The 27,293-nt window shown below is 38.5% G+C and overlaps 1 protein-coding gene across 7 annotated transcripts in view; it reads right to left on the bottom strand.

Moving 5' to 3' along the window:
* znf536 (zinc finger protein 536) overlaps nt 1-27,293 on the bottom strand; it is a 234,663-nt gene that overhangs the window by 122,914 nt on the left and 84,456 nt on the right. The window contains exon 1 of one of the 7 annotated variants that reach the window (XM_052153979.1): nt 2,345-2,467. The exons of the other annotated variants lie outside the window; for them this stretch is intronic. The gene's annotated coding sequence lies outside the window, so the exon portion shown is untranslated. Of the gene's footprint in view, nt 1-2,344; nt 2,468-27,293 lie in introns of those variants that run through there. 7 annotated transcript variants of the gene reach the window in all.

Raw genomic sequence — 27,293 nt, 5'->3', positions numbered from 1 at the left:
GATTAGTATGCTGCATGGTGTAAGAGTGGCTATGCGCTTTAACAAGTGTTTATGAACATATAATAAATACACTGTGGTCATTTGAACAGAGACAATGGTGAAAGCAGATGTTCCGAAAATTTAATTTCAGAATGATAGAGGTGAGAGCTTTCACTCCTCTTCACCTTTATTTAGAAACACATGCTGGTGTCCCCGATAATCTGTTTCTCTCTAGCACACTCATCATTGCCTGAGGCAGGGTAAGGTGTGCTGTGGAGGGTACCCACACCCTTTGGTTTAATAAACCTTTGTATATGGTTAAGATTGACCCAGTTTACTTACTGGAGAGGGACTACCTAATGACTCAGCCCCTGCAGTTTATGTGCTGCTGACACATTATATTTTAGTCTTTCTAATGGCAGTATGACAGCTAGCTCTTTAACGTGAGTTCAGTGCCTCCTCAAAACACTGTACAAACATACCTGTCTGTCTTTTACATGAGCCAATGCAAAGGAAAACAAATAATGGATCTCTTTGTTGATAAGCAGGAGCAATTGAAGGAACCTACTGATCTGGTAGTTATTTAAAAAAGTGCACTTGTTGAGACAAATACATAAAGACTAACAGATCAGCACGCACACACACACACACACACACACACACACACACACACACACACACACACACACACACACACACACACACACACACACATATACACAGCAGCAGGCAGTGGGCTTGCAGTACATATTTGCTGATGCTCTCATAAGAACTCTAATAAGGGCTGCCTGTTCTTTAGCTATTTGCTCTTCCTACGCCATGTTGGTTGCAGTCTTATCTCTCCAACATGAATAAAAACACTGAGGCCACTTCCAGTTGCCGCTAAACACACTGTGGGCTGCTACTGCTGCTGAATGCCATTCCTCATTGGTCCAGAGCTATAACTCCACACAGTTTAAAAAGAAAAAGAAAATGCTGGAATCTGGATGTGAACAATACACTGTAGGTGTATTATGTACTTAAAGGCTAGTTGTGTTATAAACACACTCACGCATAAAAGCATGTGCACTGCAAATTATACATGGCTAAGCAGTTCTGTGAGGATTTGTGATATTCAGCAAAATGTAATACAGGAGGAAATGCAAGACAAATATAAATCACGGATGGTTCGCTCTGCCGGGTCAACTAATTAAAGCAACAGTCCTCAGACAAAGACAAACATTCAGCAAAGCCCCAAAAATGTTGGGTGATGTTTAGATTTAGTATGAGACCTTATGACTTTGGAGATTCTTTGGGCAGCGAGTATTTAAACTTGCTTTTGTTCGAGCAGATTTCATACAGGGTCCTTTTTGAATGTGGCTAGCATGCCTTCAGCAATAGAAGTCTATGATTTAAGCGAGGTATGATGAGCAGTTGCTCATTTGGAGAGATAACTGCTTGCCCTTTTCATCAATTTGATTTCCTCCTTTATCTTTACCACATAACAAAGGCAGACAGACAAAGGAACGATGTGAAATGAACTGACGAATCCAGTTTGTTTTTGAACATAGTCTCATCTGACGAATATATGCAAATTAAGTGCATTAATATGCCTTCCTTGCTCCCAAGTCAATTCATTGTTATAGTTATTTTATTTTTTTCTGATTAAAAAGGACATTTCATATGGTTAAAAAGGTGCCACTAACACATACACACTCACTTGCAGAGCCACACAACGTATTAAGTTCATATGTACTCACATACTGTACTGTATGCACACACAAACATAGTCTGCATCAATAAATAAATAAATACATTATTTAATGAATTAATAAATACATGTGATTCTGGGGATACTTTATAAGAGGCATCACTATGGGACAGTTATCAGTAAAGTGCATATTTTCCACAGTATAATTAGTAGAAACTTTGTGCCAACAGCCTTATCTCTTATAAAACAAAGTCATTAAAATCGAAATACATCTGCTCTTAAATATCGCCATGCTTAATGCATATCTGAGAATGACTCTCAACAAAACTTTCAGAGCACAAAGCAAATTTGGGGGGCTATTTGTCAAAAATGTATATACACTGTCATTCGAATTTGGAAAGATGAAAAGACAACATGTTGTGTACTGCCTACATGTATTTTTTTTTTCTAATGAGGTTCTTCATACTTCCATGTGATTATTTCTCCATTTAGATTTTTGCTATTCATAGTTGCAAATTACATTTGAATACGCTGTTTAATAACTCTATAGCACGTTCAGGATTTCAGAGCTTTGTTCTTCTCTCAGTGATGCATGTCTCTGTTATCTACGTTTGTTGGATGCTCTGCAAACATTCATTGCCTATTTTTCCTCTGCTAGCAATGCTAATGCCTCACCTATTTGGATCAGTGCCATTGAGTCGTGGCCCACAGCTTGTAGGCCTGACAGCAAACACGGCAGTGACTTCTTGTCCCAGACCCCTGGCTCTCTCTTCCCCTCTCTCTTTCTCTCCGGGCTGGGGCAGCTGGGTTAGCAGAAGCTAGACTGAACGATCGAGTCTCAGCGGTCTGATACTACCTGTCACACGTAGTGTAACAGCAGCAGTGTGCTCTAATTAACGCATGCACCGCCACTGTGTCTCTTGAAAAGCCACCGAGACTTCCTTTAGTGCACTGTCATACAGGGCCCAGAGGCATGCAGCTTTACAGTCTGTGGTTAATACTCAGCCTTTTAAGCAACATGGCAAAACAACCGGATTTATGTCTTATCTTTACCTCACAATGTTTTCTCTTTTCTGCAAACTCTGCAAACCACCATTTAATTAGAGGGTGCAAATGCCACAATCAGAGTTGTGTCCTTATGTTATTATCTTTGCTTTGTCAACTAGGGCTATTGTTTTACCACCAGGGAACACAATGTGTGATTTACGCCTAAACTGATTGCGCAAATACATTGCACGTTAAAGGAGAAAGTTCAAAGAAAATTATGTCAATATTTAATCGCTCCAAACCTTTTTCACTATCTTTCATCAGGGGAACACAAAAGGTGATTTATTTTTTAATTTTATTTTATTTTTGCCATAATGAACTAATGTGGTCTCGTTATCAAACATGCAACATGACATCATGAGACGCAATAAGAACAAATGAGGTTAGAGGTAATCGACATAGAAGTTATATATGATTTAAATGCTTTATTGGTGATTTGATTTCAAAGTGAATAACAACATACATTTTGCTCTGTTCATCGCAGAGTGTGATCGTGTCTCTCTGTGTGATTTGGAATATTGTGCAATATATTTTGGCCTTTTCGAGCTCGACAGATCAGAGTCACTATTCACTCAGTCATTATGGCAAATAAACCCTGCTAAGGTTTCTTCAAATTCCCCTTAGGTGTTCCAAGAAATAGGAAATTCGAGAGGGATAGGAGCAAAATTCCGTGAATCGTATTGTAGCAGCATCTCTTCCTGAAGGGACCTATAGTGGGATATTTATGCAACTATGAGAAACACAAACACCTCAATGCATTATCAAAGTAACAAATGTGGGGCATTGAAAAAAGACGATCAACATAGATGTATCTAAGGTATATGAAGTGATTTTGGTTTCTGATAGAGCCTGCAGTAAACATTGCAAGGTCTACGAATATGTTTTGCATTATTTGATTGCACTGGAGCTGGCATTTAGATAGCTTTCTAGTGGGCCGGGCTTTGATTTTGGAACATCAAGGTGAACAAGACTAAATTGAGGCCTCTTTTGCAACAAATTATTACATTAAACTTCAGGTACGCACGTGTCCTTGAGCTGGTCCTCTAGTGGCTTCTCGCAAATCAACATGAGGGCAGAACCAAGGTTACATATAAAACACACATACATACACACCAATTTACTAACACACGCAAGTAAACTTTGGCATTGAACAGGCTCTGACCAAAGTGTTTTAAAGTGTATGGCAGACCTCAGAGAGGACATAAAACACAACTAATCCTTAAATGTTCTAGATTACACAGCATGGTAAAATCCTAAATCAAATAACCAGGAGCAGATCTGGCTCTATCGGGCTTTGTGTCTTGACTTAACATCATTTCAGTGTCCTTCTGCATCCTCGTTTGGGAAAAGTGTGTATACATTTACAGAAAATAGTGGTTTGAAGGGGGATGGGGTGGGGGGATTGATGAGTAAAACAAACTGAACTCAAAGTATTTGCAAGTTGAAATGAAAATAAAAAAGATAGATTGCAAGGCCATTAGCTAGTCTGTTATTGTGAGGCTTTATCGACCAGAATCCATTGACTAATTACTATGCAGTAGCTGATTAATTAATTATGAAAGAGGTCATCGCTATTGATAAATCAATCATTATTTACAGAAAGTGCAAAAGTCATTTTTATTTCCAGCTGATCATTAATGGCCCGAGTATAAAAGAAAAGAAAAAAGGAGAACAAAAATGCCTCTTTGTTGATTGAAATGGCTGCAATACACATGCGGCCAATAGTTTTGAAAGATGTACAGATTTTGCTATTATGGAAAGAAATTGATACATTTATTCACCAGACAGGCCCCATTTCCAACAGCCATCACTCCAACACCTTATCCTTGCGTAATCATGCTAAATTGCTAATTTTGTGCAAGAAAATCACTTTTTATCAAATTATTAGATATCAACATCATATCAAACACAGCTGAAAGCTGTTTGGTTCGGTAAATAAACCTTAACATTGTATTTGTGTTTGTTTTTGAGTTGCCACAGTATGCAATAGACTGGCATGTCTTAAGGTCAATATTAGGGCAAAAATGGCAAAAACAAGAAACAGCTTTCTCTAGAATCTTGTCAGTCAATAATTGTTTTGAGGAATGAAGGCTATACAATGCTTGAAATTGCCACAAAACTGAAGATTTCATACAAAAGTGTACACTACAGTCTTCAAAGACAAAGGACAACTGGCTCTAACAAGGACAGAAATAGATGTGGAAGTTCAGATGTAAAACTAAACAAGAGGATAAGAACATCATCATATCTAGTTTGAGAAATAGATGCCACACATGTCCTCAGCTGACAGCTTCATTGAATTCTACCCGCTTAACACCAGTTTCATGTACAACAGTAAAGAGAAGACTCAGGGGTGCAGGCCTTATAAGAAGAATTGCAAAGAATTGCACTTTGAAACAGAAAAACAAAAAGAAAAGGTTAGAGTGGGCAAAGAAACACTGACATTAGACAACAGATAATTGGAAAAGAGTGTTATGGATCTAAACCCCATTGAGCTTTTGTGGAATCAGCTAGACTGTAAGTTGTGTGAGAAGTGCCCGACAAGACAGCCACATCTATGGCAAGTGCTACAAGAAGTGTGGGATGAAAGTATCTGGACAAACTGACAGCTAGAATGTCAAGGATCTGCAAAGCTGTCATTTCTGCTTGTGAAGAATGTTTCGATGAGAACTCTTTGAAGTAGTTTAAGAAGTAAATTGTAATAGTAATTGTTCACATTATTAATGTCCTGACTATACATTGTGATCAGTTGAATGCCACTTTGGTGAATAAAAGTACCAATTTATTTAAAAAAGATACAAATCTGTACATCATTCCAAACTTTTGGCCGCCAGTGTATATTTAATGGATGGAAACAGCAATGCATGCTATGTACTTAAGGAAATATGGCCTGACATGTACAATAACAAAATCATAAACAGATAGTGGCTAAAATGCATTGTGTGCTTATCAGTGTGGTCCTATCAGTCCTCTCTCTCTCTCTCTCTCTCTCTCTCTCTCTCTGTCTCTACTGTGTTTAGTGTATTGCAGGTGGTCTTCAGAATAGTCCTAATTAATCCAATAAAACGTGGCTTGTTTTTCTTCCTTCCCGATGCTCTTTGACTGAACTGGATTATTAGTAGCTGTAATGAGGCATTAAGCAAAGGTTCCCAGCACAAGAGCGAAACTGAATCAAACAAAGTCTAAAAGGACAAAAAACATTCTCATCCAGCACAATCAGCTCGTTGCATGATGCAGGCTGTTTTTTTATTTGTGGTTAGACAGTAGGTGACCTAATTATACAGAGTTTATGGGTTGTGATGCCACCACAGATGAGTTGTTACAGTTACAAGTACATATGGGGTGTGTTGCCTTCATCTCTACACAGACCTCCCTTCTGTTAGCTCAGCCTTTAAACTCTCTCTCAGTCTCTCCTGGTCTCTTTCTCACACAATATGTCATTGAGAGCATCTTAAGAGAACATTTCAACAGGTAGTTCAGCTTTCAACTATCAGTATTCAACAGATCAGTATGAGCCCATGAAAGGATGAGCAGAGAGAAAAATGCTGCTCCTTTTATCCTGTGTGTCTGACAGGCTTGTTGGGATGCCAGGGGAGGGAAGATCAGTGGGAGAGCAAAGAATTTCCACAGTTCATTGTCCCGGCCTGCTGCATCATCATCCTCATCATCATCTAGAGCCGGCCTGAAGCTCAAAGCCTCCCTTTATGTTAAATATTTACGGCATTATCATGAAGACCAGCAGATGTGCTCTGTGTGTGTGTATGTGTGTGCGTGAGGTACAATAGTAGTCACAGCATGTCTAGTCTTCTGCCTGTAGTTTGCAGGCTGTGCCAAGGGAAGAAGATGGATAACTGAGAACATTTGTTAAATTGTGGAGGTAGGTTGGAGGGGGTCTGTGAATAAAGACACCATAAGTGGGATACTTAAAAAGAAAACAAAAAAATACTGTCTCTCACAAAGAAAGGTAGAAAGAAAGCCAAGTCGCCAGTGTTAAAGGCTTGGTCATAAATGTGGTAAAGGTCAAAGATGTGACTTCATAATTCATCTCTAAACTGTCTCTTGTGATTTCCACCCACAAGTATCAGGAAACTAAAAGATTCTTACTGACCCTTCACTAAGCCCCGCCTCCCTTAGTTACCATTGCTCACTTTGCAGAACTTTCTGTTGTAATAAATGGGAGATTGCCTCAATGTGATGCTGCAAACTAATTTTCTATTGCTTTCGTAAAACCTGAATCAATACATAAATGAATTAACATCATGTTATTAGCTTTAATTTCCCTTGAAGCAAATATACAGTAGGTGTCCTTGCTGATGTTCAACATGTTCATTTGGGAATGAGGGGTTGGACAGTTTAATCTTGATGTTTATTTAATTATTTTATGAAAAGAAAGAAAAAAACACTACATGCATCCTCTCTAGGTACCTCATCTATTACAAGTGACCCAGCAACAATGTTTTTAGGATAATTTTGATAAAATTTGTCAAATAAATGATCAAAAACACATTACTCCCATAGACTCTAGTTGGAAAAAAGCAAACACTTGTCAGAGAAGTGCAAGACACAAACATTTGCTAAGATAGGACTGGTTACAAAGGGTCAATTGTACATGAGGTAACAGGCATGGAAATGGAACAAAAGAAGAATCATTAAAACGCCATGATGAAAAAAACGTTTGTGGCTTTTAATCTGATTTTATCAAAAGAAAATAATAAGAATATACACATGAACAATTTCCGGGAAAATTTTACAAAAACTTTGAAAACTTAAGTTACACTACACAGATTTCTATCCATTGAAATGCTCTCTAGAATAATAATATCCCACCCTCTAATACCACCTGCAACTGACTAACAAGCAGAAAATCATGGTTCATAACTGTGGCATAAACTAAAGCCTTTTGGATTTTATTAAAAAAGGACAAGCCCATCTATAATTCCCTCCCAAACATTTGGTTTCAACAGAAAATACAACAACACAGGACAGAAAACCGAACATCAAGCCATTTAATGGGGTCTTTAACCTTGTTTGACCTGAGTCTTTTGGCAGTCTCATCAGATCTTTGTGTCAGAACACAGAGTCGTGTCCTTGTGGCAAAGCTGAGCGAGTCATGGTCAAATCACTGATCACGCATGACTACACCTCAGCATAAAAAAGCTGGAAAACAATGAATGCAGTGTAGCGATTGGCAAGGGGGCCATCATCCAAGCCTTACATCATTTCTCCTCCAACTCAGGACAGCAGCTCTGGGACAGGGACAAAACTAGGGCTGGGCAATATGGGCAAAAAAATTGGTTTTCATATCGTTCTATATCAATATATATTACGATATATATTTCTTAGCATTCATGGGGGGATAAAATGAATTCCACATGTTTGTTAGTCCTCAAGAATGAATGTAAACATAACTTGTTTGTTTACAAGTAAACCAAAGAGGGTAAGCTACCTATAAAGTACACTAAGTTTAGGATTTAATCCTACATAAGGTGTGTGACATTTTTTTGATGAAATTGTGAAACATTTCATCATCCTCAGTTGATGTTTGACTCCACTGAAAGACTTTCTTGTGTCGCCTCACACACCAGCTCAGTAGGTTATGGTAATGCACCAAAAGCTGGATTGTCAACTGCCAATAAATACCTCTATCACAAGAAGAAGAAACACTTTCTTGCCTGTGACAGCACTATTGATATATATATATATATATATATATATATATATATATATATATATATATATACACACACACAAAAGTTAGTTCCGGTCCTCAAATCTGATTGGACGAGAGACGTTCCATGAGCACTGATGGTCTGACACCATATGCACTCCAATGCTTCACTGTGCTTGTGTTCATGCTGATCTAAACTAAAGTGTAAGAGTAGTGCAGATCTGTTATGAGCCATCTGTCTCTCTACATTTATTTTTGTGACATTACATATGTTAGCCAGCAGGTGGAGGCAAAAGACATTTTTTGTGTGTAATATGAGCTAGTTGATGCCGTGAAGTGAGTCAACGTCACCCTGCGTTTGTATTCAACAGCACTGTGTGATCACTTGTATTCCTACTACACAACTAAAGCTAGGAAGTAGGTTTAAACAGCTTTAAACTAACAACTTCAGCATTAAGACTCATCACAGCTGAGAGACACAACAGACTGATTAAATACACAAACTCACTCAACCTACTGGAGTTTCCACATTGCAGAGGACATACTGTTCAAAATGGGGGAGGAATTTCAGTTTCTATAATGAAATATTCTTGCGCACCAGCAACAGTGAAACAGGGAGCAATACCCCCGCTTCGGCGGCTATTTTTCCACAGAGAAAAAAGCGATGCATTTCACCAAAATGACATTATCTTCAGAAAGCTGACTAACAGACTACAGCATCATCAACAGATCGCACATGCTCCATCTCTCTCTCTCTCTCTCTCTCTCACTCTCTCCCCCTCTCTCTCGCTCCCTCTCTCATACACACACACACACACACACACACACACACACACATCCTTGTTTGTCCAATAAGATGTTAGAAACAGCCCAAGCTGTGATACTAGTAGTTCTGAAGTGATGTTTTTGAGAGGCTTGGACACATCATTTGGTTTGAACCAGGGACAGCAGATTCTGAACCGGTGTGTAATAAAGTAGTTCCATGCACAGATGTGTTTTTATGACCGTACAAAGTTTATCTTCATTGAACTGTTGTATGTAAGCAATATCACACGAGCAAGAGCACGATATGGCCTTAAATCAGCACTGCTATAATAACCTACGGCATTCGGCCTGCGGCCGAATCACAGCAGCGCTGATGTAGGGCCATATCGCACTCTTGCTTGTGTTATATTGCTTAAATATATATATATATATATATTATATATGAAAAAAATAAACCTTGACTAATTAGTACATTAACAGCATTGATGTAGATGTTAGAGTTGCTGTTGTGTTCAGTCTATAGCTGTATTGCATTGTTAGTGTTGTCTTCTGCAGTACACAACGACATAATATTAGCCGGAAAGCTAGCTAGCGCCTATCAAGCCTCATTGCCAGTTTATATGACAGCAGTGTTGCCTGCTAATACTTCCTAACATTTCTGATTTCATGACTGTGATTCAGTTAGCTAGTTGTGTGTAGAACTTTGCCGATCTGCTTGTGTTTTTTAGCAACATGTACCTGATCTGATCATCTAGATGTTATCTTTTATTGCCCAAGACAAATCTACCACAGACAAATCAACAACAACAAACTAATAATAATAATAATAATAATAATAATAATAAATCAGGCCTCAATTGGCAGGCAATAGTAGTACATCCCACCATTCAAAGCTTCTGCTGTTTTGTCAGCAATACCCATGTATTAAGCTTTGAACTTTCACCTTTTTAGGGAATCCAACTAGGACCATGTGATAGGAAGCAGTATCAAAATCACTTATTTGACTCTGTAAAGGTGACAGTCTGTTCTCTTCAGTCTGTTCTATTTTGACACTCTCTCTATCTCTCAGCTGTGGTGAACACAGATTACCTTTGTGAAAATGTAAATGTCAATGTAACCCCCAAATAAGTGAATATCAGAAATAATTGCTGTTTTTTTTTTTTTCTCACACACACTGGTTTTGTGCATATGAGTTTAGCATAATGACTCCAATAAGGGGTGTTGTTTTGACAGGTGCTGAAATCGAGTAGAGAGGAGAAGGAGACAAGGTTCAATTTAGCTTGTGAATCTTTTAATTGTTGCATGGCTAATTAAAATAAAAGAGAAAAAATAAAAGAGAGAGAGAGACATGCAACTTAATGTTCCTGAGTGTTTAATGCTGCTTGTGTGCATACATTGGCCCTGAATTGTGCCACCAAGCCGCTCAATGTAAGAGAGAAAGTACAGGTGAGAAAAATCTGTTGCTACTTCAACGTGCTTACCAGTTCTTCACAACTCCAGCCTGTAGTTTGGAGTTTTCACAAAACAAATGTATGGCTAATTAGAGATACTCATTAAGGGAGGTAAGTCAAGTAATTATTTTACATCATGCCGCTGTTAATTGAATGATTCTTCAATGTCTTTTGAAAATATCTCCTTTTTTGTCTCTCCTTTTTTTCCACCACACACAGAAAGATGATAAGACTATAAACAGGTACCGTGGCCATATGCTTTTGAATGAAAAAGCACTTCTGTCATACCAAATGGGCTTTTTAAATATTGAACTGCTGCATGTCTTTTTAATATGGGTGATGTTAAATCTTCTTTATTCTGTCACTTTGATAAACTCCCAAGCTAAACTGAGAGAAAGTTTCACTTTTGTGAGGAACGTTGTGTCAAGATGGTTATGCAACTGTTCTCTGTCCATCTACAGCCTGTTTCTTAAAAGGCAGTCCTCTCACATCCTGTTTAAGAAAGCCACTAATCTTATCAAAGCCATCAGGAAGTCAAAGTTGACTGGAAATGGTCATGACTCTTTGTATGTTATAATATATATATTTTTTTATTTTTCTACTTTTTCTGTACATTTTGTTTTATTGTTTTTGCTCTGTTCTATTGTCTGTCTCTGATATTAATGCTTTGTTTCTTCTCTCTACAGCCCTCATCACTACGGGAAGCAGAGAAAGACCGAGTGTATGTTAAAAGGCCTCTCTTTATTAAGAGTAAAGTGTGTTTTATTGTGGGCTAATTGTGATGGGAGGAAGTGTGTGTGGAATGGGTGGACTCTGGAGAGAGGGTGGAGGACCTCAGGGAGATCAGGGCACATGTTTATTTATCAGGCTTTATCGGAAATGGCGAGGCCACGGATCTCAGCAGGATCAGAGAAATAGAGAAACAGAGAGAGAAATGCTGCTCTATCACAGGCTGGGCAGAAAACGTGCCTCCATGCCAGCTTGACACTGACACACAACTGTAATTAAATGACCAAAGCAGAGCTGGTCAGTCCTCTCCAAGGCTTAAAAAAGCCTGTTTCTGATCCATGCAACATAAAACTACAAGCTCTTTCCACAACAAAATAATGGCAACCAAAATGAACAGGTGTTGGACAGTTAAGTTTGTATTGATTTTCCTCCAGACAAATTAGAATTCTACCCTTTAGGGTTACAAAGCATAATTTTAATAGCAGTCCCCTTTTTTTCTAGAACACAGACATGAGAAAACGTTGTTTCTCCTAGACACCAATGAGATTAAATGGAGTGAAGTTGGGGAATTTTCTGCTAGAGTTTGATGATTTCCAGAGATCTCAAAAACTCAGTTCATATTTGACATCTGCAATCTAAAGTCAGTGATTTCAATATAAATTCAAACATTTGTCATCCAATTATTCTGAGTTCAAATGATCTGACCAATGCTTTGCACATTAATCTTATAACTTTATACACTTATATAATATGTAAACAATTCTCATTTCTGTCTATTTTTATTTCTCTCTGGGTTCTTTCACACAAGCATGCCTGGGTTTGTTTGATGTCATAGTTCAGGTTGGTTCGGTTTGAATGATACAAACACTGTTTTCCGAACTCGGGTGCACACCCACCAACTGCACCTGAGTCCGCTTGAAAAGGTTGACTGGGGTAGGGTTCATGTGAACTCTGGTACTGCTTGCTGCTGATATGAACGCAAACACCCTATGTCGCAGAAGTATACCACTTTTGCTGGTGTTACTGAGCTATCAGAGAGCAATGTCTGAGCAAGTCTTGAGAGAGATTCATAAAACAAAGCCTGTTTGACCTGGAAATTATTGCTTGTCAATGGAAGGTTGTTCCACCTGCGGCATTTGGACATCAGAGTTTAACTGATGGGGAAGACAGGGGCCTGGGTTGAGAGGTCCAGATTGGCCAGAACACCAGATTCCAGATGTCTCTCCTTACCCATTCCCTCATTCTTCTTTCCCCTGGCCCGCTCCTTACATTCTTATCCTTCTCACTGCCCTCTGCAACCTTGAACATGATAACACATTCATCCTCTTTCAGGGGGGCTGCCACAGTGACCCGCAGTCAATGAAAGGAAAGACAAGTTTATAAAGCCTAGGATGTTTCATGATATTATTGAAACTATGAATAGGCCTGTTGAAGTGGAGTCTAAGTTTAATTTTGTAGCCTTTTCAGTTGGTGAGGTGCATAAATCTATAAAAAATCTTAACCCTAGACAACCAGCAGGTCTGGATGTCCTTATTTTTAAAACTTTCTGCAGATTATATCATAGAACCATTGAATTATCTTTTTAATCTTACTTTGATTCCTAGAATTTTGAAAAAGGCATTTGTTTGTCCTCTGTTAAAAGGTGGTGAGCCCTCACAGTATGAATAATTATAGAACAATATAAAATCTGTCAGTTCTATCTAAGGTCCTGGAGACCTTGATAGGTAACCAACTAAAAGAGTATTTGGAAATCTGTGCTCTTTTAAATAATTTTCAGTCAGGTTTTAGAAAGCATCATAGTACCTTAACTGCAATAACAAATGTAGTGAATTATATTATTCAGTGTCTTTATATAAAGCAGCAATGTGCTGCTCTTTTTATAGATCTATCTTAAGCTTTTGAGCCAGTGGATCACAATGTAACAATGGTTTATTAATTATCTTGCAGAATGAACACAGTGTGTTAAATCTGATAGACTTTTTTTCAAATTATTAAGTTTGTAAAGGGGTCCCACAAGGCTCAGTGTTGGGTCCTCTGTTGTTAATTATTTATATTAATATTTTGGGAGGTAATGTTCATGATACAAATTAAAAATGTTATGCTGATGATATGGTTGTTTATTGTTCTGCTTTTAAATTGAAAATTTCTTTGAATGTTAGAAAAAAAAAACGTGTTGCTTGATCGCAAGATTTATTACCTGCATTATTACCTAAAGTGAGAATAGAATTTGGAAAAAAGTCATTTGCTTTTGCAGCTCGCTTGTATTGGAATACTCTTCAGAAAACTTTGAGACAGCAGTGTTTAGTTTTTTAAGAGATTTTAGGAGACATGTTAGGGATTTTTTTTATTCCATAACTTTGGTCAGTGTCAGTGTGTTAATATATAGTTAGAATTACTACATCTGTGCCTGTATCGATTGTCCCATGTTTTAAGTTGTATGTGTATTGTTTCATGGTTTTATGGAGACATTTTGGCCACGTCTCTTTTTGAAAAGAGATTTTTAATCTCAACGGATTAACCTGGTAAAATAAAGGTTATAAGAAGAAGAAGAAGAAGAAGAAGAAGAAGAAGAAGAAGAAGAAGAAGAAGAAGAAAAAGTTGTTTTAGTGAAAAATTTCCTCCTGGTTTCATGTTTGAATGAGTTGGTCCTGTGGGATGTGAGGTAGGCACGTGGCTCTTTCATTCTAGGGCATAGTTAGGGATTACACATTTATCTACCTTCATCTGTTTTGGTTTGGTCTGAGCTGTCATGTTAACATGTTGTATGTGTTACCATCGCTCGCCAGCATGCTTTGCGCACTGATCTCCGTATGAATCTTGCCTGGAGGTCGTGACCTCTATGTGCAATTTGGCTGTCAGACGCTACACAGCAGCAGGGTGATGAGATGGGAGGATTTTACATTCTGTTTATACAGCTTATTTAGACATAAATTATATTTAAACAGGCATAACATTACTGACAGTACATGAACAGGGAGAAAAAAGAATCTTTAAAAGAAAAAAAAGATGAAGCTGGTTGTGTTGTACGCAGCAAGGGAAGTTGGAACAGCCTCTGTACTATAACAATATTGAGCAAAGAGCAGTAACCATGTGGCACCTGCAACATCGGGTTGCCTATATAAATTCCTTCTGTCTTACTAAAATGGACAGTGACACAGAGAGCATCAGGTCTCTGTCAATTGATTGGCTGTGACCAAGCCAATCACGGAGCTCTGTCTGTCTGAAACACTTCATACAGCTCTGAGAAGAGGCCTCCATCATCTTTGCCTTCTGTATAACACATACGCACACAACCAAATAGAAACACGCAGACACACTTAACCCCTCCGGGGTGTGACACCACCACCCTGCAAACATCATACCCATCGGTAGAGAGGTTTAATCTCTCACTCTCCGCCATTTCAGAAGACCCTGACTCTTGTTTGTGCAGCCCCCCTCCCCTCAATCTTTCCTTCCCTGACTCCCTCCCTCTACCCTCTCCATATTTTCTCTCCTGCATCTGATTAAGTTAACAATGTGGCGTTATTTGCATGCTGATTTGGCGAGGTCCCTCTCCTCCCCGCTCGCTCTCACAATCACAGGGGCTGGATCGCAGTAATGTGATAGCACAGCAGCCAGCCGATGCAATCTCTGCCCCTCCTCCAAACCCAGGTGTGTGCTATCCACTTCCCTCTTAATTCCCTCCATGCTCATATTTTAGTCCCTCTTTATATTTTTCAGCCATTCAGTGCCTTGTAAGGGTTGTATTATAATCATATCTGGAGCAAAAAAAAAAAAAAAGGTTGACGGGGGAAAAAAATATCATGTCTTTTTTTATTAATTATAGACCGCGACTGATTCCAATGTATTCCAAAAGCATCTTCAAAATAGGTCGGCATACAGTTTTCTATTCTTATCACATTTAAATGTCAACATGGTGCAAAGCTCTACAAATTAGTTCAGGCAGACTTCAACCCCCATTTAACATTTAAAGCTCCGCTCAGTAAGCCCCCAATGTGTGATTCAAATCAGTTTACACACACATAAAAAGGAAGCAGTGCGTCTTTCAAACTTCTCATTTCAATACTGATATTATTGCCAACCTTTTGCCAGAGAACAGACTGGCAGAGAACGGAAAAAAGAGCCATGAGATGAAGCAACAGAAACAATGCATTAGCTTTCATGAATTATATATCCGCCTTCATTCTGAGCAGAATTGAGGAGTTTCCGAGCCTTTGCATATATCCTAGACAGAAATGAATAAATCACGATGGTGGGGTCATTTCTTTTTACATGCATTGAGAGCCATATCTGGATAATAATGTCCACATAAAACACTTACTTTGATTCATTTGGAATGCAAGTGATGCAAAAATTCGCCCAGATTCTCATATGTCAATGGAAATGTCCCAAGGAGAGCTGCTGTATCAGGACATTTATTGTTACAGAAGATGGCAAAGACGAATATTGAAGGACTTGGCTATTTCTGATGACACCCGAGTTCTAAGTGTCAGATAATGACTTTGGGAAAATATGAAAAGATTATGGGGATGATTTCTGAGCTCCAACAAAGAGAAACATTTTCAGAGTTTACAATAACAGGTTTAATTCTTCAGGTTTACCAGTCTGCCCATTCTCCTCTGACCTCTGTCATTAACAAGGGGTTTTTGCCCACAGAACTGCCGCTCGCTTGATGTTTTTTTGGACCATGCTCTTTACACTCTGGAGACTGTTTTGAGTGAAAATCCCAGGGGATCATCATTTATAGAAATACTCAAACCAGCCCATCTGGCACCAACAATCATGCCATGGTTGAAATCACTGAAATAATTTTTTTTCCCCATTCTGATGGTTAATGGGAAGTTCCTGACCCATATCTGCATGATTTTATACATTGCACTTCTGCCACACAGTTTGCTAATTAGATAATCACATGAATAAGTAGATGTACAAATATACCTAATAAAGTGGCCAGTGAGTGTGTGTGAATATATATATACTTTACTTTACATAACTTTATAATTAATAGACAAAGATGACATTTAAACACTTTAACATGTTGTAAATCAAGCCAGTCTACTCAATACCACTGCAATGGTGTCTTTTCTCAATGCAATGCATTGCCTACATGCGATAGAACAAGGATTCAGTCCAAGTGTTGTGGATCAAGCAAGTCGCCTTGGTCCTTAGTTGACTCAGCACTACAGGGCAAAGAGGCTAAGAGTCCAGGGGATGAGTTTCACACCTTGAGCTGTTTTATGCCAGCTAGCGCTATGCATGACCCTGCAAGTCTGCTCCAGACAACCCTGGAGGAGCAGTCACTAAGTGTGTGAGGATAGGACGTGCTCCTCACGCCTAATTACCCAGACCTCCTTTCTGAGTCCCCCAGTCACCATCGGCAGAGTGAAAACAGCTACGGACGTATATCCATGGCCTCGTATACCCACTCTTTCACCAGAGAAGACTGGCATAGAGAACCTTACAGCCCAGCACAGTCTTTTTCTCACATTCAAAGTCCTCTGGCAACCTTTGGTGTGTATGATTTGAGCACCCTTGCCTCAAAGCTGTCATTAACCAGCTGTCTTTAAAAACACCATTCTACATACAAGGCCTCAGAACGTGCATGCTTATCATTACCAAGGTGCCTTGGCTTCATAATGGGGGATGTCAAAATATTGAAACAATTAAACCAATTAAGGCATTTGCATATTTTGTTGTTATGATGTCATTCTATTGTAAAGCGACTGTGAGCTGTGGGAAAGGAGCTTAATAAATAAAATGTTGCTATTATTATTATTAAGAAACCTTCACCTGATCCAAATAGTTCACTTTAAAAGGCAGTTATCCCTCCCTCTCACCTTGCCTCATAAAATGAAGGTAGGCTCTCTGGTCAGTCATCATTCCCTATTGAACTCTAGCTGGAACAGGGCTCTTTAAGTGTGCTAAAAGGCTATTCTTTCTAAAAGTGCTCTGGGTGTGCCTAATATGTCCGCAGACAAATGTCAAAAGAGTTAGATATCCCTTTATGCACAAAGAGGCCCTGAGGGCTTTAATTGACTATGGTGTAAAGGGAGTTGAGGAGGGGTGAAGGAACATGATGAAAATGAATACTGTTCATCATCAGACAAACAGAGCCCAATGGCGCTCCTAAAATTGGCAGGGAGTGAAGATTCCCCAATGTTAAAGCACATTTGTCCACCGAGTAATTATCGGACTGAACTTTCCATGGCATTGTTTCAAAATTATGAAGAATTATTAATTTTTCAAATGTAATGTGTTTGAGTGGCAAAGAGCTGCCAACTGAAGCCTGTGATAATGTGTGAGTGTGGTTAGAGCTGATTTCACAGACAATGCATGTACTTGAATTAATGCAGCAAAGGTATAAATGAAGGTCTGCTTCACTAGGGACATGTTTACACCTCGTATTAAGATGCGTTTTGGGTGATCAGTTTGAAATGAGACCACACTTAAAACAGGTGCAAAAGGTGTCCAAAACTTTCTCCACTTCAACCATTTTTTTGTTTGAATGTGGTTGAAAATGCATGCGTTTAGTGTAAATGCTCATCCGTTCAAATGCGTTCGAACTTCAGTGAAGCACTGCCTACTTACCAGTCAATTCACTGCTGATATATGTCGTCATAAAATCAGAAACCATCCCCTTTAAAATCCGAACACAAGTGCTTAAAAGATATCATACAACAGGTATAAATGTCTGCGTCTGTGCGTCTCGTCTGTTAATTTGTGATCAGATCACCCAAAACTCCAAAAATCTTAATAATAAATGTATCCAGTCCCAACAGATTAGCATTCAAGCTCCATAAGTACTACACTCTTCTAGTTTATGTCTCTTTATTCCCCTGCAGTTCTTCAACAAGTTTGTCTCTATTATCTCGTCTGCTTTCCAAGCCCTTCTACTTCCCAATGTTTGTGATATCCCCACTCTCTGCGCTGAGCTCCACGACTGTCTGGCAACTTTAAATATTTATCAAACGGAGGAAGGGAAGAGAGAGCCCTCTCCAACCCGCTACAGTCATTTACCAATTATTTTGAGTACCTGCTGACAGGTAGGTGTCACAGTAAGCTACCCTTCCCCAGTCCTTCTCCTCACATGATTTACCTTTCCCCCTGCTGAGGAGGAAGCCGACGAGCTGCATACATAGTGACAGAGGAAGTGTAGCAGAAGAGAGCTGCAGTACACAGCTGAAGTTCCCATGCTTTGATTTGGGGAATGGTTGATTCGCCATAAAAAAAAAATAAAACAAATCTCTCTTTCTCAATGCATTCAAAGCAGAGTATGACAGAGAAATGGCAAAACGTAGAGGCGAACAGACAATTGGGCTGTAATAGAAAACAAGCTCATTAAACCAGGAGAGGTATACAAAACACCCATCAAGGTCTGTCACTGTGCGTTCTAGTTGATAAAGAGAGAGCGTTTGAAAAGAAAAGAAACAATATGCGCACCTAAAGCATCACATACACTTTCAACAGTGGGTATTTTACAGCCTTTTAGATTTGTGTCAAGTTGAAAGGCTTCAGAATCTGTTGTAGGGGTAAAAAGATGTATTTTATTTAACAAGGGACTCTAAAGTTAATCAAAGTTATTTACTAAATTAAATCATAACACAAAGTAAATGAATTATGTGTCGGTGTAAGAGACTATGCTAGGGTATGTATTTTGTGTTTTACAGCAGTATTTCCCAGGGTATGTGACTTTATTGACACCAGTCCTGAAATGTGTTCCTTTTAACTTATTTTATACAACCACAAATTATTGATAAATAATAGTTAGAACCACAAAAATTTTTTTTTTTAAAACATATCCATCCTTTCCTTTAAGAATAACAAAAATCTGAGTTACAGTGAGACACGTACAATGTAAGTGAATGGGGCCAATATGTAAATGTTCAAATTATTGTTAGTATTATTATTTTTAGAATGTAATGTTTTTTTTTTATATATATTATTATTTTTAACTGTTGGTCTACGTAATCATGTGTCAGATAGATGCTTTTGGAGCATCTCACTTTGGCTGCATTGTGTCTTACTAGTTTTCAACTTCTCTAGTCGTAAATACATAGGGTTCCAGTAGCTCAACTTGTAAAGCATGGTGCTAGAAACACCGAGATCATGGGTTTTGATTCCCAGGGAACAAACAAACCGATAAAATGTATACACTGAATACACTGTTATTCACTTTGGATAAAAGCATCTGCCAAATGCATAAATGCAAATGCAAAGTGCAGTATTTTGGGATAATGTGCCAAGTTAAATGTAGATTGAAGCTTTTCAAAGCACGTCTCCAGATACCTGCATTTTGTTTGGCTCAGTCCAGCTGTAACTGATTGTAAAAGCACATCTGTGGAAGGCTGTGTTGCCTGTTCGTTGGTTTTGATGAGGCATGTTGCCTGTACAGCTGGAGTGCTGACTGCCCCCTACTGCAACAGATTCATTAAAACACCAATGTCAATGTCTCAATGCTACATCAAGACTGAACTGCTCCGATGGTAGGAACATTCCTTATTATGGAATTTACATATGGGTCGGGGCATGAATTATTGCATTATTTTTTATTATTTTTTTTTCTAAATTAACACCTTAAATCGACAACCCTAGTTAAAATACTCATTGTTTCAAAAATATAGCCACAAGATTTAAACTATATGCTTGTTAACATTATTTTAGTTTGATTAAATTGCTTACAACCCTTTTCTGTGTAAAGTTAAATCAATTTTTCTAACTTTGTTGCCATGACGACCTAATGCCGTGAACCCTAAAGCAACCATTTAAAAACAAATATTTAAATAACTTTATATCTCAAATAATACACACGTTTGAACAGAAGAATTAATGTAAGATATAAGAATACATTTCTGCTCTTTAAACCCTCCAACAATTTGCCCCATTCACCTCCATGGGTACTGTATAAGTACCTTGATTTTTTAAAAGAAAAGGAGTTACGAGTAAAACATATTTTATGTGGTAATCTACATTATACCACAGATGCTGTCGATTGAGCTTAACTTGTATTGAACCCAGAATATTCCTTTAAAGCCAAGTAAAAAAAATCAAGAACCCCCTGCAGTACACATACCCCTGGTTAGGAATCATTGTATTACAGAACTGTGCCTGAAGCAGTACAGGAAGCTAGCATTGTAAGAATATGTGCATGAGCCCATCAGAATGTGTGTATGTAAGAGTGTATGTGGGTCATGCACATTGTGTGTGTGTGTGTGTGTGTGTGTGTGTGTGTGTGTGTGTGTGTGTGTATGTGTGTGTCACAAAACACTAAGGGCACAGAGTACTGCTCTCATCAGAGCAAGGAATAAATGAACAACTCTCCAATATGTGTGAGTGTGAGTGTGTGTATGTGTGTGCACCTCCTCGAGGGGGCACTTGACAACACTATCAACATTCTCTGTGCTCCAAATTGTCTGCATTCTATCTTTTGAGAAGCAGCAATACTTTATGAGGATACCGAAAAGGTAAAAAGTAAATGAAGATAAGAGACTGGCTAAGTAGGTATTCTCTCTCTTTTCTTTTGAGTTTCAATGGCTGGATTAAAGAGGTGATCTGACATGGAGGTTTGAGATTAACAGGGGAGAGATGGCATACAGGACCCTTGGGATTAACATGATGAAAATGCCATCATTTTGAAGATCTGTTTTCTGCCCAAATCTTTACCTGCCAATTCAATGGAAGGTACTACATGACTGTAAAACAAGCTGAGGCCAAATCTTTCTTTTCATCAGGATCAGGAATTGTCGCAAGCCAGAATCAAAGTCACGTCACTCGCATGAGCGCCAGAGCTGTGTTGTAACCATAAAGCCACAGCTTTAACAGGGGCATCAAATCTTTAAGAAATTTAAATTCAAGGAAAAACATTTTAGCTTTTAAATGTTTTAGGGGAAATCTATGTCATTAGTGTTATGTCATTAGCTTAATTCCTATATATATATATATATATATACACACATCTTCCACATTATCGGTAGCCTATTTAGAGAAGTGTTGCCAAGGTTCTGTCAAACTCACTAAGATATCTATGTTCAGCTTTGTTTGTGACTTGTAGACTGGAGATATGTCTACCTGGTGTGGCGTTTTGTGTTTTTCCGCTCTGTCAGAACCACTATGTGGTTCTAATCCCGCAGCCTGCCAGTGACCCGGACCGGCTGCATTGCGATCCTATCAGCCTGTGTCCGATACGCCTCTAATTGAAAAGGGCCCTGCACCATGTCTAAACCTCTCCTTGCAACTCCAGCGCATGTTGTGTCTGCATGCGGAATCGGATCTCTAAGAGGCTTATGAGCGTGTGTGCATGTCTGCGTGAGTGTGTTATGTTAAGAATGTACTGTATGTGGGAGTGTGTGTGTTTGTGTGTGTGTGATCCATTTAAAAGAGAGTGGTAGAGCACAGTGATATTTCAAACAGCCAGGCATAGGAAGGAATTAACCACATTTACTTGGTTTTAATTACAATGAAGTCCACCTCTATAGCGGAGCACTAAAAATACACGCAGAATTTCCCTGTGGGACTCAAGTTAGCATGCCTTACAGCAGCTCATACCTCAGTGCAAAAAGAGGAACACACACAAACACATACTCTAAAACGTGAACCATAACACCAGAAATGGAACAGGCCATACGTCCTTACTGTGTATTTTGGGAACTCAGTCTAATTCAATCAGATAATGCTACAAAAAAATGATATATTAAAAAAGAAAGAAATGGAAGAAAAGACGGAGAAAAAAAATCAAATTTGAAAAGAGAGAGCAAAAGGCACAGGGGAATATTAGATGAATCCAGGTCTTAGGGGTGTTCCAGCGAGTAAAATAAGGTTGAACCTCAATAGGATCAACATTCAGGGCAAAACTGCAATAAAAGTAGAAATGTGACAGGGAAAATGATCTGTAATTAGGACAAACAGCACTAAAAGCAAGTTCAAAGATAATTGTTTTTGGAGGGGTGTGTGACTGACTGCTAGGATTCCCAGGGTGGCCAGTTTGCTTGCGTGAAGATTGAAAGAAAGAGAGAGAGAGAGAGAGAGAGAGAGAGAGAGAGAAAGACTACATGATAAAAGAAAGACAAGATAAAGAACTTTGCTGAAAAAGGTTTAGAGGGAGGGGAAATACTCAACAGCAGGACAGAAAAAGAAAAGAGAGAGTAAACTGAGAGAGGGGTTGAGGAAAAGTCACTGAAGGTAAGATCAGTCCATTTAAAAAATAAATATATATAAATAAAAAGAGCATGTGAGAGAAAGTTAACAAAGACACCCTACCGAACAAGCACCAATCCATCATAAGACCGAGCATAAAAAACAAGTGTCCCAACACCCTTATCCCCACTCACATCTCCACACAAAGAATCCTATTGTTATCGGTTTTCACAACACTATGGCCTTTGATGGATTTTGCAAGCAAAAGAACAGCAACACAATAGATGGCAGGGGTCAGCCAGTATAAAATGCATTATGATTTACATTTTTTTTTTTTATATTTTTTTTTTTTTGCTGTTTATAAAGTAGCCCAGTCCCCATGTTTGTATTAATCACCTGAGGAGGGTGTTGCGTTCCCAAGGATATTCAATGGTTGAGGCGGGACCTGCGAGCTGTCTTTCATAACTTTATATGCACTTTCTCTGTCTGTTTGTGTAGAAGGAAGCTCATCTGTCTGGCAGCAGGAAATTATGACCATGTGAAATGCTACAAATGCTAGTTTTATTTTATTTTCAAAACTGCCAGGACAGTCTTGTCTTTCTTTCCATTTCCTATCCATAAGATGAAGTCACACTTGGCGTGTATCAAACATAAGCATAATTGGGCTTGAACTGACTCTAAAAATACACAGTGAGATGAGCAGAGACAGATAGAGAGAATTGGGGGGGTTGTCCATACGCAGAGTGTGTATTTTTACCACTCATCCCAATAAAGGGAATAAACCGATGTGAGAATTAAACCTCATTGTCTGCAGATATGTCCTGCTATATTTTTATAATTTATTTTTAAATGTGCTTTGCACATGAAAATATTGTGTTCGCAACTGTGTATCTGTTTCTATCTGTGCATGTTTGAAAAGAAAAAGGGCAGTAAAACAGTTCATCCGTGCAATTTTTGCAATTAAAAAGACACAAAATAATTATTTCACAGCACACATGAGCGACACATCCTGAATCCACTAAGCACGGATCACGTGTTTAATAAAAAGGTTAATCAGTTGTTAATCAGAGGATTAATAACTTGTTATTTTCTTTACAATACCATTAATATTATGCCATAAATATTTAATGCTGATGGGTGTTTTTTCTTCTCTTTTTTTTTTCATTGGTGCAGAGGAGAAGACTATGAGAATGAGCAATTCTCACGCTAATGTGTATTAATCATGCTGTGTTAAACACAAATAAATTCCTTCATGTTTATTAATACAACCTCGGAGACAACAATGCACTTCACATTATTTAGAAAGTTATTAATAAACTATTGATCAGAGCTGCCACTAAAGGACGGAGGCGACTACAATGTGGCTAATGTAGTCCAGACTCACAGACCCTCAGGACAAAGTTTATTACGATTTTAAAGGTGATATTATCACTTTGCGAAAGTGTTGGGGTGACTACATTAGAGGATTCTTTTATTTTGAAAGAAGTTTTGGTTTGAGGAAAGACTTTCAGTCTATTTCTTCCAATCTGTTAATCAAAGCAAAACAAATATTGCATTTCACTCGCTCCATTTGTTTGAACGAATATATCACATTCCCAAAATACTCGTTCCCAGTTCAAATGTAATTAAATTGTGCCTTTAGTAAAAACATGCAGTGGTTCTCCAATTAGTTCTGTTTTTGTCATTAAAAAAAAAAGAAAAGAAAAAGAAAATACCGGACTTGGGCACGCCCAAGGCACTGTCGCATCTCAGAATGATGCAACGATTGTGTGTTCGGTAGGTTGAATGTCACTCGATTGTTTAGTTTTCAGTCTTAAGACTATTGATGGGGAAAGCAGAGTACAAAACAGAGTGGGTGATTTGATTGAAGTGAGTTAAAAATACACTTCTATTGATTCCAACTGTGATAGTGTTTGAACAACAGGAAGCATGAGGGGTGCATTATGATGGCACATATTCATTTATTAACTCATTAAAGAACTATATACCCATGGTGCATTGCAAAAAAGGATGAAAGTATTTGATAAAACATTTTTTGTAACTGTTAAGTATTGTTGTTTTTGATTAAGATTCCTATGCGTTATCTCTTTCTCTTCATCACACACACTCTTCATATGTATTGTAAGCTTCATATAGAAATTTAATTGCATTAGCAACACTCTAAAAGGGATAGTTATATGAATAACATTCTGTCATCATTTACTCTAACCTAATGCTGTTTCAAACCAGTATGTCTTTCCATCTATCATGGAACACATAAGTACACGTTAGGCAGAAAGTAGGGAATGACAACCTTAGTCCCTATTCAATGTAAGGAAAATAAATGGTTTGAAACGACATAAGGGTGAGTAAATGACGACAGAATTTGTGTTTATGGTTGAACTAACCCTTTAGCGCACCGCATAAGAGACTACCACTGAACTGACTAAACAAATTGTTTATTTTAAATCAAAGTCAGGCTGTGCTTTTATCGAATAACTCAATGGATTTCTCACAAAATGCAATCCATCTTTCTGTCAATGCATCCATCCATTCTCTCAACAGTCTGTTGGTAGCCCTATGTCGTCAAAAAATAAATAAATATAAATAATGCGTGTCTACGTGTCTTTAATGGATATCAACTGAGAGCAAGTTGAGGGAAACCTCTGCAAATCTATGAGCCCGAGGCCACTGCTGAATAATTGTTGAATAAAAGGTTTGCTCTGAGCACTCCTTCACACCCTCTTTCACATTAATAAATGGAAAACATGGTCATGACTCTATCCAATACCCCAGCTTTTATAAAGTCTTCTAGTCCAGACATCTAGATGGACTCCATTGGAGGATAAAAAAAAAAAAAAAACATAAAAACGCACAATTGTGCCACCCTGCATGGCATTTAAACCACCTTCACCCTATTGTCTCCCAGAACAGAGAAAACCACTGAGAGAAAGTGAAGTGAAAAGGGCGAGCTGGTGCCAACAGAGAAGGCAGGAGGAAAGTGGGAGAGATCCACTTTGTGTTTCGGTTAAACACTGATTTCATCATTGGACTAAAACACATAACTTTAAAAGTGAAATCAAATATTAAAAATGACAGGCGGTATAAGTATGGTGAGTAAGCCAGGGTCACTGAGGGAGGAGGAGCAGGCGGCTTGTCAGCCACTATCTGTCAGAGTGAATTAGAAACAATCAGGGGCGACTGAAAGGGAAGGTGATTGTTATTAAGCAGCGGGGCTGCGAGTAGGCTCCCCCAGATGTGGCCATGCATATAAAAGAACAGGAAGCCAGCAGTTTAATTCATGAAGCGCTAGCGAACATGGCCCGCACAAAGGATGAAGAAGGAGGGGAAGGGATGAGAGCGGGAGAAAAAGGCCTTTTGTTACTAATAAGCTGGAAGTTACTTTGATAACAGGCAAGGGTTAGGCAATGGAATATAACCCCCCTCCCACCCCCCTCCTCTATGTCTCTCTTGCTCACTCGTTTCTTCCTCAATTCATATTTTCAAGAGGACAGGCCGCACCAGTCAGTCAATATCTATGGGGGAATATAATGGGAGTGGAGAAATAAAGGGTGAAATGTAGATAAGCTGACCTTAACAAGGGTGAGGAGAAGAGACAGCCACAGCCATATATCAATTACCCAGCTGTGATCACACTCTGATGATGTGGGAGAGGGTTCAGGACGGACAGCCCCTCCTTCTGCCGTTCCCTTGGCAATCTCTCTCACTCTCTATTGCGCTTTTTTTTAGTTTCCCTCATTCTCTCTGCCACCAGCTCAGGGAAGGTCCTCGGAGGCAGCCATCATGGATGCAGATTGACGTCAGTGGCGACGAGGGAGGAGATGTGTACAATGTGTATTTCAAAGGGAGGGTAGGTTTGATTTGAATGATAAGAAAAGACGCTAATCTGCTCTGCTATGGCCCCAAAGGTACATCCACTCTGACACTCCAACAACTCCCGCTACATGGGAAAACACACACACACACACACACACTGACCCAAAAGGCCTTGGACTTCAACACACATGTCTTAACCCCATGTGTAACCACATATTCATGATCGGGGGAACCAGGATCAGAAGTTAACAAGGGCTTGAGGCAAATATGCCACTGTAATGTATTCCTGTTTTTGTTATCTAACTTGATAGGTTTCATTATATTTTTCTTTAGTTATTTAGTTATTAATGATTTGTTGTTGTCAGATATCTGTTTTCTATATCACAGGTGAGTGTTGTTGAATGTGAAATAAATATAAAGTGTTTTTTTTGTTGTTTTTTTAATGAAAAATATGTTACCTCTTTGAGGCAATAATGCCCCTGGGAATCTATTACATGGGGCAAAAATTTACCCTTAAAGGAATATTCCTGGTTCAATACAAGTTAAGCTCAATCAACAGCATTTGTGGCATCATATTAATTACCACAAAAATGTATTTTGACAAATTTTCATAAAAAAATAAAATAAATAAATCTGGGTTACAGTGAGGCACTTACAATGGAAGTAAAAGGGGCCAGTCCGTAAACATTACAATACTCACTATTTCAAAAGTAGAGCCACAAGACACAAACAATGTGTGTTTTAATGTAATTTTAGTGTGATAAATTTGATAGATTTCTGTGTAAAGTTATAGCCAATTTTACAACTTCGTTACCATGACGATGTAGTCAACAAACACTAAACCTCTAAAATGACTGTAAAAATGCAGATTTAAACAACTTTACAGCTCAAATAATATGCAAGTTTTAACAGAAGAATTCATGTAAGTGCTTTTATTAAATTATAAGATTCACATTTCTGCCTTTAAACCCTCAAAAAATGTACCCCATTCACTTCAATTGTAAGTGCCTCAATGCAA

The sequence above is a fragment of the Xyrauchen texanus genome, chromosome 2 (genome assembly GCF_025860055.1).
Source record: "Xyrauchen texanus isolate HMW12.3.18 chromosome 2, RBS_HiC_50CHRs, whole genome shotgun sequence".
Lineage (NCBI taxonomy): Eukaryota > Metazoa > Chordata > Actinopteri > Cypriniformes > Catostomidae > Xyrauchen > Xyrauchen texanus.
This window is presented reverse-complemented; position numbering and strand designations above follow the sequence as displayed.